The sequence below is a fragment of the Garra rufa genome, chromosome 6, assembly GCF_049309525.1.
Source record: "Garra rufa chromosome 6, GarRuf1.0, whole genome shotgun sequence".
Classification (NCBI taxonomy): domain Eukaryota; kingdom Metazoa; phylum Chordata; class Actinopteri; order Cypriniformes; family Cyprinidae; genus Garra; species Garra rufa.
Genome location: NC_133366.1, coordinates 49173046 through 49185661, shown reverse-complemented (window position 1 = coordinate 49185661; position 12616 = coordinate 49173046).

The following is a 12616-nucleotide window of genomic DNA, read 5'->3' as shown; positions in this document are numbered from 1 at the left end:
TGTAGATAGAGAATGTGGATTGTTTTCATAGTTATGTGTGAACTCATGTGCATGTGTGGTTACATTAGCAGCAGCCCATAATTGAGCTGAAGTTGTGTTTGCATATGTGGTTATGTGATTTAGTGTTAACTCACAGTACTGTATAGCCTTTTGGATTGACACTGTCCCTTTAAGACTCCTTAGCGACCACCCATAATGTCCTAGCAACTACACTGCAACAGATTTGTGACTTTAAAACAGGCTAACACTCCCTTGATGTTGGACTGTCACAGCTGTATCAATTCAAATGAATGCAAACGTTACACTTGCCATTTCTGAATCCATCATTGTGACTGCTCACTCAGCCTTGCCCTGGCTAACCTTCCCATAATGCTCCTCTCTGAAGCCAGACTGGAGGCAGATGTCCCTATGTATACCTCAAACACTGCCATGTCATTACATTACAAAAAGTCTACCGTCAGCTGCACACACAATGCTCGTCTCGCTCATTTATCAATTAAACGATGCCGGGGACAAAGGAACCGTGCCCAATGTAGTTTAGTAGCCATGCCATAGTGCCGGTGTGTGTGTCTGTGTGTGTCTGTCTGTGTGTGTGTGTCATCACTTGGGATTTGTTGTTGAAACGCAGCCGAGGCGATAGGGAAGTCAAAAAGGAGTCTTATTGAATCAGTGGCACTAAAGAGGAGGAAAGGCCTTCACGGGATCAGGGTTAACGTAATTAGTGTGTGTGTGTGTCTGGGGTGCAAACAAGAATAATGAAAGCATTTGAATGAGTTCATGCTTGACCGGACCTCGGTTGACTTCTGAACAGGGAACGCTGCTAATCTGGTTAGTAGATGTGGATGTGTGGGTTAACGTTGCTATACTACAAATTTGTCTTTGGAAGTGTGCTATAAATGACAAAACATTTTTTTGTTAAGTTTGTTGGACCAAACACCATTCATATTTTTATTTTTGATGCTATTGAATTTTAAATAATATTTAAATTAATATAAATATTATTTACTTTTTGCATTTTCATATTTTGTAGTTTTATTTCATTTAAATTGTATTTTTTATATACGTTATCGGTGTTAACGTACTGCGTTAACGTGAGACTCTTATCGGACGATAAAAAAAATATCGCCGTTAATCTATTCTCAAAGTTGGGTTGGGAGCTGGGTCTAAACTACGCAAGATATGATGACTTTCACCTTGATATTTTAGCGTGGATGACGTATACCTAGTCGAATTGCACTGTAGGGGGCGAGAACGAGTCTTCAACTTCTGTGAAATTACCACATCAAATGAGACGTGCAAATATGGACACAGTTATGAAGCCGCTTCAGGGCAGGTGCTGCATTGCTACTAGACCCTTTTTACTGGGGCACGTGCCCCAGTGAAAATCTGCTGTGCCCCAGTAAAATCTCAAGTTTGAGTTATAATTTACTTTGATAATCCCGAAATAAAAACATTAAACTATATGCAACAACTGAATTGACGCTTCTAACAGCAACGCAGTTTAATGGAAGACTATGCATGCAGAAATCCATGCCCGTGCGCATCTGTGTATTTAACGGCAACACGCACGTCGTGCAGCCTTTTGCGCAGAAGTGCTTGGTTACACAAGTTTGTATAGGTAATTATGTGTATATGTGTATATATATAATTTTTTTGGGGACCAGACATCTTTCATATTTTTTATTTGTGATCCTAGTAAATTTTAAATAATATTTATATTAAAATATAAATATTATTTTATTTTTTGTATTTTCATGTTTTTTTTTTTTTTATTTCTTTTCAATTATATTATTATTATATATTTTTTTTGTTGGACCAAACATCATTCATATTTTTGTTTTTGATGCTAATAAATTTTAAATAATATTTAAATGAAAATATTGATATTTTCTTTTTTGTATTTTCATATTTTGTAGTTTTATTTTATTTAAATTGTATTATTATTATTATTATTATTATTATTGTTGTACCAAACATCATTCATATTTTTATTTTTGATGCTATTGAATTTTAAATAATATTTAAATGAATATAAATATTATTTTCTTTTTTGATATTTTGTTATTTTATTTTTATTATTATTATTATTATTATTATTATTATTATTAATCTTGTTGGACTAAACATCATTCATATTTTTTATTTTTGATGCTGATATTTTATTTAAATTGTATTTAATTTTATTATTGTCGTTTTTTTTGTGATCATTAATATTTTTATTTTTTATATAAATATTTAAAATTAATTTTAATGTATAAATATATATTTTGTATTTTGTAGTATGATATTTAATAATAGTTATTTTAATATTTAATATCATTTTTATTCTAAAAATGAACAGGGTTAGTGTATAGTAATTATGAAGAGATTTATATGTGACCCTGGACCACAAAACCAGTCATAAGGTTAAATTTTACAAAACTGAGATGTATACATCACATGAAAGCTCAGTAAATAAACTTTCTATTGATATATGGTTTGTTAGGATAGGACAATATTTGGCCGAGATACGTCTATTTGAAAATCTGGAATCTGAGGGTGCAAAAAAATCAAAATACTGAGAAAATCACCTTTAAAGTTGTCCAAATTAAGTTCTTAACAATGCATATTACTAATTAAAAATTACATTTTGATATATTTTTAGTAGGAATTTTACAAAAAATCTTCATGGAACATGATCTTTACTTAATTTCCTAATGATTTTTGGCATAAAAGAAAAATCAATAATTTTGACCCATACTATGTATTTTTGGCTATTGCTACAAATATACCCCAGCGACTTAAGACTGGTTTTGTGGTCCAGGGTCACATATAGGTCTAAAGAGGCCTGTACCTTCAATATTTGTGTATTTATTATTAGGAGTAACCCTAATAATAAATACATATTATACATTTTTTCTTTATTTTCTTAATAGTGAATATAAGAAAAGTGAATGATCAAATGCGGCAACCGACATTTGTTGTTCTTTTTGCTAAACCTCACACAGTATTCAGAAAAATATTTTTACTTTGAAAACATAAATTAGATTTTTTAAACTTTGTTTGGTGAAAAACAGATAATAACTTAATTGCTTTGCTTTGCACCAGTGTTTTCCAACAGTGGGTCTCTGAGGGTTAACCAGAGCATAATGAGATTGGCTAAAAACAAAACTTCTAAGCCACTTTGGCCTTTATTCTGTCAGGGGGCGGGGCATAAGAGTGAGTGACAGGTGGTGACTGCTGAATAAAGATGGCTAGAGAGGAGCAGCGGGTCATTGCTCAGTCTGTGGGTCAAAGACATACATTAAAGCACCGAGTAAATGTGAGGTTAAAGAGGTGGAGATGAGACAGAGGATGATTGGCAGCGTGACAGATGTCAGTCAGTGCTCAAATGACCGCTCTCACACCTGCTGTACTGACATTAGAGAGAAGACACACAAAAGATGGCTTGAAGTGGCATTTTAGCCTGTAACAAACACAAATAAATATACCACATGCATTGTATACTGCATGCAGTTTTTAAATGTGAAACAGCAATAATAAACATTTCAAACGGTAGTTTAATGAATTGTTGTCCCATGATTCCATTAAAGTCGTGTTTTCAGAATCAAATATTTTGAAACAAATCTCTCGAGTTTAACAAGAAAATTAAAAAACACAAAAGCATCATAGAAATGATGAATGAAGTTACTGATTGACAAATTTGTCTGAATTTTTGCTATATATGCCCATAAATATCATTCAAGTTTTTCTTTTTGATTATTTAAAAATTATTTACATTTTTAAATATTTATTTTATTACATTTTATTTGAAAAATATTATACAATTATTTCATTTTATTCAATTTCAAGTTATTTTTGTCTATTATTTAGCAAAAATATTTTCCAAATATTTTAAAATAGATAATTCTTCTGCCGAATAATGAAGTTGTGTTTAAAATATCTGTTTATAAGTTAGATTTAAAATTTTTATAATGTTTCAGTATTAAATTTATTAAATAGTAATTTTTTATTTTATTTTATTTAAAATATTTAGTTAGTTATTTATGAAGTCATTTTAGTCAGTCAAGTCAATTTTAGTTATTTTTGCAAAGCAAGCATTACTATTTGGCAGAAGAATTCTCTGTGAATTATATGACCATACATATCATTTACGTTTTTCTTTTTGATTTTAAATTTTTAAATAATTATTGAATTTTTAAAATGATAATTATTTTATTTTATTTTTAAAATTATTTTAATGTTATTGCTAAAAACATTAATGCATAATACAACTTTTAATTTTTAGTTTTATTTATTTATTTATTTATTTGAATTTAAATTCATTTTTTTAATTTAATTTAATTTAATTTAATTTATTTTTATAAAGTTTTCTTCAAAGCAAACATTTCTATTATTTAGAATTTTTTTAAATATTTAATAATAGAAAATTCTTCTGTGGACCTTTTTATCGTATTATCTTATTATATTGTTGTTCACTCTATAAGACCATACATACAATTAAAAAATATATTTTTTTATTTATATTTATAAATAATTCCAAATAATTTATTTTATTTTATTTTATTTTATTCTTCTGCATAGTAAAGTCTTGGATCTGTTAATACAAATATATTCTATAAATATAAATGAAAAAGACAGTGTTTTTATTTTGTTTTTTAACTCTAAAGTGCTATTGTTCTAAGTAGAGTAGTCTAGTAATTATAATTAACTTAAAATAGCTCTGAAGAGATGCACTTAACCATTTAAAAGCATAAAAGCTTGTTTTTCTTGTAAGATCTTGATGTATTCAAAGATATGAGGTTGTCGGTTGTCATGGGTAACACATTCTAACCATGGGCGTCACATTAGTGCAGTGCACTTTAAACAAATTAGACCTGCTGTTCGTGTTTATTTAGTCAGCACACAAGGAAAGAATTGAGGAAAGGGTTTTTTCAGATGTAATTATGGAGCGCCGCTTTGTTCCGCCAACCAGTTTGTTCCTGCTCGAGCCGTAACGCTCTTCAGAAACAGGGCAAATCTGTCTCAGCTCTGACTGTCTCTGCGGCACGGCGCTATGATTACAGCGCCATCGATCCCTGACCTACCCATTCTCATCTCTCTCACACACACACACACACACACACACACACACACACACACACACTCTTTCACGGCTCCCAGCAGCACCTGAAGGTGGACGGCAGCTCATACCTGTCAGCCATTGATTAACAATAAGACAGAATTACAGGTTAAAGAAGTTCACTTCCAGAACCTAAATTTACAGATGACAGTGTAGTTACCCCCTTGTCATCCAAGATGTTCATGTCTTTTTTCTTCAGTCGTAAAGAAATTATGTTTATGTTATGATCTGTTCTATGACAGTGTAAATGGGTAAAAAACGCATGCATTCAGATATTTCGAGATCGCTCATTCAGCTCATTCATATGTGGAAATAAATCAGATTTAAATTGAATATGTGCCAATGCGACTGTCATGTAAACAGGCAGATTGGATTTTCCGAGGCATTGCGTTCTGTACGTCATTAAAATTGCCACAATTTTGTACTTCTCCGTGGTTTAATGTCGTCTTATGTTACCCTTGCTGGCAAAATGAGTGTAAATGCGCACAGGATATTTTTAGGTTCAGGCAAAATGGTGAAAAAGTGAAAAATGTCGGTTAAGGTTTTCACAAAAATGAGTTTGACATCAAGACCTGCAGTGTAAACGAGGCCTAAATGATCCCAGTCTTATCTAGGGAAACGATCAGTTGTTTTCTAAAAACAATTACAATTTATATACTTTTTAACTTCAAATGCGCGTGAAAAATCGTGGATTTGTTTATAAGGTAGACTTTTTGTAAATTAAGAAAAAAAAAAGTTATTTTTGCAAAGCAAACATTATATTGTAAATAAAAATATTTAGAAAATATTTAAAAAATAAATAATTATTTTGCTAAATAGTAAAGTTGTGGATTTGTTTATAAGTTAGACTTTGGTCTAAAATATATATATGGTCTATAACATATATATGATTAATGTTTCTTTTTTAATTTTTAAATAATAATGATTTTATTTTATTTTATTTGTTCCAAATAGTAAGGTTGTTGATTTGTTTATAAGTTAGACTTTGGTCTAAAATATATGTATGGTCTATAACATATATATGATTAAAATGTTTCTTTTTTTAATTTTTAAATAATAATCATTTACATTTTTTAATAACAATAATTGTATTTAATTTTATTTCAAAATTAGTTCGTTTTTGTTAGTTATTTAAGTTATTCATGAAATAATTTTAATTTTTAATTTTTTCATTTCCATTTTTTTAAAGTTATTATTTAGCAAACATTTTTATTATTTAGCAAAAAATATTTTCAAAATTTTAAAAAATAGATAATTCTTTTTAAATATAAAGCTAGTAAAGTTGTGAATCTGATTATAATTTACATTTTGGTCAAGATGAAATTGTTGTTGTTTGCTATAAATGACCATACATATTTAAAGTTTTTTTTAATTTTAATTTAATTTTTAAATAAATATTTAATTTTTAAAATAATATTTTTTTTATTTGAAAATTATTATAAAATAATTACATTTTATTACTAGAAACATGAATGTGTAATTCTACTTAGTGTTTATTTAATTATATAATTATTTATAGTTAAGTTATTTATTAAGTCATTTTAGTTAATCAAGTCAACTTTGCTTTTTGTAATTGAAGAAAAAAAGATCAAAAGCCCTTTACGAAAAAGTAAAGCAGCAATGTAGGACGATTTTGAAGTTGGAGAAGAAAATTAAATGGGAGTTTTCCGACATACCCTAACTGTCTTGAACCGGAATACACAGAGTTCACACAGAGCTAGACAAGACATGCGTTTGAGGTTAAAAAGTATATAAATTGTCTTTTTTTATTTTTTTAGAAAATAACTGATTGATTAGCTAGATAAGACCCTTCTTCCTCATCTGGGATCATTTAGAGCCCTTTGAAGCTGCATTTTGGAAGTTCAAACTCAGGACACCTTAGAAGTCCACTATATTGAGAAAAATCCTAAAATGTTTTCTTCAAAAAACATAATTTTATGACTGAAGAAAGAAAGACATGAACATCTTGAATGACAAGCGGGTGAGTACATTATCTGTAAAATTTTGTTTTGTAAGTGAACTTTTCCTGGACTGTCCATCTCAATCTTCTCTTCGAATTTGGTTCTTTTTGGTAACATTGAAACCACTCTCGGTTAAATATCTTTATTTTCCTCATAGTGACTCGACACAGATGGGAATAACCGCAGCATAGAGCCGTGACAAACAGACGACACGTGACTAAAAGAATGTGCCCGCTTGACCCCATTTGACATGACAGGCCTCTCAGGGGTCAAAGGTCAAGAGGATTCGCCATGCTGTCCTTCATCCTAGAAGTTTAGGCTCAGATTTGAGAGCAGTTTTCTTATTGCCATTCTAATGCTTAGGGATTGTAGTTTTTGAGTGGGAAGATATTTGAGGCGTGTAGTTATATTTGGGACTTTTCACTTGACCTATGTGTCGATTTTTACGCCAAGAACATATTTGACAGAAGTATCTCTATTCAAACACAGCACATTATTCAGGATGGGGAATTTCCATCGTAAATGTATTGCGTTGATGAAATCCAGACTCTGAATTCTCCCATAGTTCCTCAGCACATGATTTTGGCTCTTGTGCTCGAGGCGCCAGATGTGTTTGCATAATTTTCTTATCTCTGTAACCGCTGAAAATTAAGATTATTTGCAGTTATTTTATTTTATCTTTTTAAACAATATCATTACTAAAAACATATCACGGAAGCAACAAGGAAATGATAAAGGACAGAAGTTTGCTCTATATTATCATACATCTCATTCAAGTTTTTCTTTTTCTTTTTAATTGAAATTCAAAAAGAAAACTTTTACGTTTTAAATACTTAAAATTTTAAATAATATTTTTTATTACTAAAAACATTAATGCGTAATTCTACTTTTATTTTAAGTTAGTTATTTAAGTCAGTTAATAAGTCTTTTTAGTTAGTTAAGTCAACTTTAATTTTATAACTTAAAAAAATAACTTTAAAGTTATTTTTGCAAAGGAAACATTTCTATTTATAATTTCATCTGTTTATAAGTTGGTCAAGATCAAATTATTTAGGTTAGGATTATTTAAAATGATAGAAATTAAGATTATCTCCATGCTGTCTTTTTTTGGAAGTCTTTATTTATTTATTTTAATAAATAAAATATATTAATTTTAGGTTATTTAGAAAAAAAAACTTTTTTTATTTAAATAATAAATAAAATTTTATATATATATATATATATATATATATATATATATATATAGTTAGTTTATTTTTAAATTGTGCAGAGTTTAAAGTAAAACAGTTGTATTAATGAAAACATTGAATTTATAAATATTTTTAAAAAATTCTAAGTATTTTTAACATTTAAAAAATATATATTTTTTACATTTCTGTTATCTAACAAAAATATTTACAGTACTAACTGATTCTACTGTAAATGTTAAATATAACACTTATATTAAATATATAACTAATATAAATGCAACTCCTAAAACAATTTTATTACTAAAAACATGCATAATTATTTTTAGTTCATTTCTGAAAGTCAACTTTCATTTTTTTATTTAATTTAATTTTGATTTATTTTTTTTTCCTTTTATTTCTATTATTTTTACATTTCTGTTATCTAACAAAAATATTTCCTGTACTGTAACTGATTCTACTGTGAATTTTACTTATATTAAATGTATTAAATGTGTTAACTCCTAAAACAATTTTATTACTAAAAACATCCATGCGTAATTCTTTTAGTTAATTTCTGAGAAGCAACTTTTATTTTATTTTATTTTAAGTTATGTTTTTCTTTACATTTCCCCCCCTGCATTTACTATTTTTTGCTTTTGTGTTATTTAACAAAAGTATTTACAGTACTCAAACTGATTCTACTTTAAATTCTAAATATAGAACTTATATTAAACATTAAATATATAACTCCTAAAACTATTTTATTGCTAAAAACATCCATGCATAATTTTTAATTTAATTTAATTTTAAGTTCTCTACATGTTTTCCCAAATGTTCCTCTTTTCATTTCTATCATTTAAAATACAGTTCTAAAATATATATATATCAAAGTTAATAATTATTCAAGTCAAGTTTTAATTATTAACGTTTACACAACTTTAATAAAACCAATTTTGCTTAATTCTTCTTCTTTTTTTTACTTTAATAAAAGGCCAACAGTTCTTATGAAAACATTTATATGTATCTTCAGGTCTGTGAACGTCAAACCATAAGTCTAATAATACTTTAATATTTTTATACTCAAATGCTCTATACTTTCAGCCTGATTACTCATACTGTGGGATTACCTTTATTATTAATTCAGCTGAATAGACGTTCATAGCACACTCCAAATATCTTTCTTTTCCTGGAAGATGAAACCACTAGAAGGGCCGTTCTACTCCTGCGTCAGAATAACCAGTAATTGAAGGTTTTACCTTGAATCCGCTCTGGTCTTTACAGATTTCCCACAGATTCTTACCTCTGTTGTTTCAAGGGGCGTAAAACCAAAATTAACCCCTAAAATTAGTTTTTCACAAACATTCCTCTCGACGATTAACCTTGAGTCTGGAGCTTAGTGCCAAGCTCCACTAGGTTTGAGAAGATTGATTAGAGTTGAGGGAAACTCCAGACACTACACAGATGTAACACTCCTTTCTGAGAATTCGTAAACATCACGAAGGTCTGAGAGCTTTTATTGTGAGTGTCCTTCGTAAGGTCTTTAGGGTGTAGTTTGCAGCTGATGTTGGAGGTCTTATGGTGTACATAAACGACACCATTGAAGGCTATGTTTTAGGTTGCTCTAAGGTGGCTCACACACACAGGATGCAAACAAATATCTTAAAATATAATGTTTATGTTCAGTCATGGTTACTACAGGGCTCTACGCTTTTTTTTTCAGGAGAAAAAATGTAACAAATTTAGGAGCACAGTCAAAATTAGCCTTCCCATTACGAGGTGATATTTGATTCCTTAAAGTGAATTAAAGGGGAATTTAGTTTAAACTGTATTAAATGTCATCTTTTATGTAAATTTTTTGAAAAATTATATTTTATAACCTGGCTCGTACAAGATGCTTAAAGGTCCCATATTGTACACATTTCTGGAGGTTTATTTTAGTTGTTGATGTCCTTAAGAATATATATTTGCGGTATAAGTGCCAAAATCCATCTCAATATATTTTTACAGCTCCTTTTTTAGGAGCTCTGTCAAAAACAGGTCAAGTTTGGCCCATCTAATTAATATTCATGAGCCTCTCTTCTGATTGGCCTGTTGTTTTCTGAGTGGCGCACAGCCAGGCCAATCACAGGAACTACGGTCATGTATGCTTTAGCCGAGCCCAGAGCCATAGAGAGAGCCTAGCTTGCTGATACTCAACAGGATATTTCAGAATGATCATTAATGTTTTTTCTTTTTCAAACACCGAATGCAGTAAGCTACATAACTGTTGCTTTAGTAAAGCCCCTTTCACAATGCGTAAATAGCAATATTCTTGAAGAGGTACTTGAAAAGTGCTTGAATATATATGTTTAAAATGAGTGTTCAGTTTTGTCAGTAAGTACACATCCTTTTATGCAAAATTCACAATTCAAAAAAACATTATACCCTTTTCGCTTATTTTAGTTAATGTCAGTAAACGGGCGAGCTAAACAGACAAACCGAATCAGTTGAGTCATTTATGCTGGGACCGCTCGGATTGATTCTAACTCGTTACTCGATCGTTCATTTCAAGTGATTCACTAGCAAAAACCAGATCAAATGAAAAGCCGTTCATTTTTGAATTTCGACATCGCTACAAAACGATTTTAAAAAGCAAGTAGTGATGGGTGAAACTGAGCTTTTCGAAACACTGAATCAGTTAAACCATTGCGTCACAAAATGATTCACTCTTTCTAAGTGTTCCAGTCGAATCGTGTATCACGAATTGTTTGATTCAGATTGGGACTTCAAAGCGCGTACCGTGAATCATTTGATTTAGATTGGAATGGGTTCGTGAATCATTTCGCAAACTGAATGATTCAAATCAAATGATTTGCGATACATGATTTGAATCAAATGATTCATGAAATGCAAAGTTCCAATCTAAGTCAAATGATTCTGATTCTTGATAAGGAAATGATGATTCTTTAGAGTGTGGATCGCGAATCATTTGATTTACGTTAGATCGGAACCTCAGAGCGCAGATTGCGAATCATTTGATTTAGATCGGGACTTCACAACAGGTTTGTGAATCATTTGTTTCAGATCAGGATTTTGGAGCCGTTTCGTAGGGCTGTCGCGGTTAAGGAATTTCCCTTGCGGTAATTTTGAGTGGCTCAGTAGCGCGGTATGCGGTATTACCGCCATATAATTGTGTATAGGCTGTTACAATGTAAGGTCATATTCAGAAATCAATAAACCGAAACCAAATCGCGTTGATATATGAAGTGAAGTAAACAGTACTTACATAGAAACCTAGCCAGAAAGAAATGCAAATTTTGAAGAAAAATGTCAGACATACTTAGAGGCTTTGCATCTGAAATCTTCGTATATATCAGTTAGCGCGCACCCTCGAGTCTGACTGGACAAGAGACTTTCTGTCAGGATTTCACCTGCGTGCTCTAGGCGAGCTGTCAGTCAGTGCAGTTTCATTGTTACGCCACAAGATGGAGGCAAGAGACTATCTTTGAGTAAGTCTTTAATCCGTTCATTCAACTATACGTTCAAAAACGCTTATTTATTCAAAGAGAGACGTAATGAAACACGATGTTAAAATCATTTCAACTTTAATCGCCACTTTTAAAGGCTCATCTGACCAGAGCATCGATGTTAAGACAAAGATTTCACTTTCCTTGGACATGACAAGCTAGTTTCACATACATACCAGACTCGATCTGAAAGACAGACGCAGGTAATCGCACAAGCTCAGTCGATCTCTCTCTCATTTGCTGTCTGTTTAGGCATGTTAAGTGCATATCTACTGAACCTCATAATAAACACATTATGTTATCATTACTAACTTATTACTAATTTAATATTCAGCGCACAGGCATTAAGTGAGAAGGGCAAATCCTTAGGAAAAAAGAAAACAGGCAAATATCGCGGTTGCTGCGGTTGTTGCATTCCTCTGCGGTTATGCACGTCAATAGCGCGGTATTGCGATATTGCGGTTATCGCGACAGCCCTACCGTTTCGCCGATCTTGTTTTCTGAATTGTTTTTTTTAACAATATAAAATATCAAACGATTAAGGCAGTACAGTTATAAAAACAAAGAAAGAAAGAAAGAAAGTATACTTTGAAAGTTTAGTATACATTGTAATAAATTTGCAAATTTGCATTGCATGTGCTTTACTTGAAGGGGTCCTATTATGCTTTTTCACTTTTTGAACTTTAGCCAGTGTGTGGTGTGTATGTTTGGGCATAAAAACATCTACAAAGTTACAAATCTCAAAGTCCACTCCAAAGGGAGATATTTAGTTTTTAAAAAAATCCCTTTTCAGGAACTACAACGAACGGCTCCTTTGGACTACAGCGTTTGATTTCCGGATGTTATGATTTCACAACGCAGTCCATTAGAATATCATTC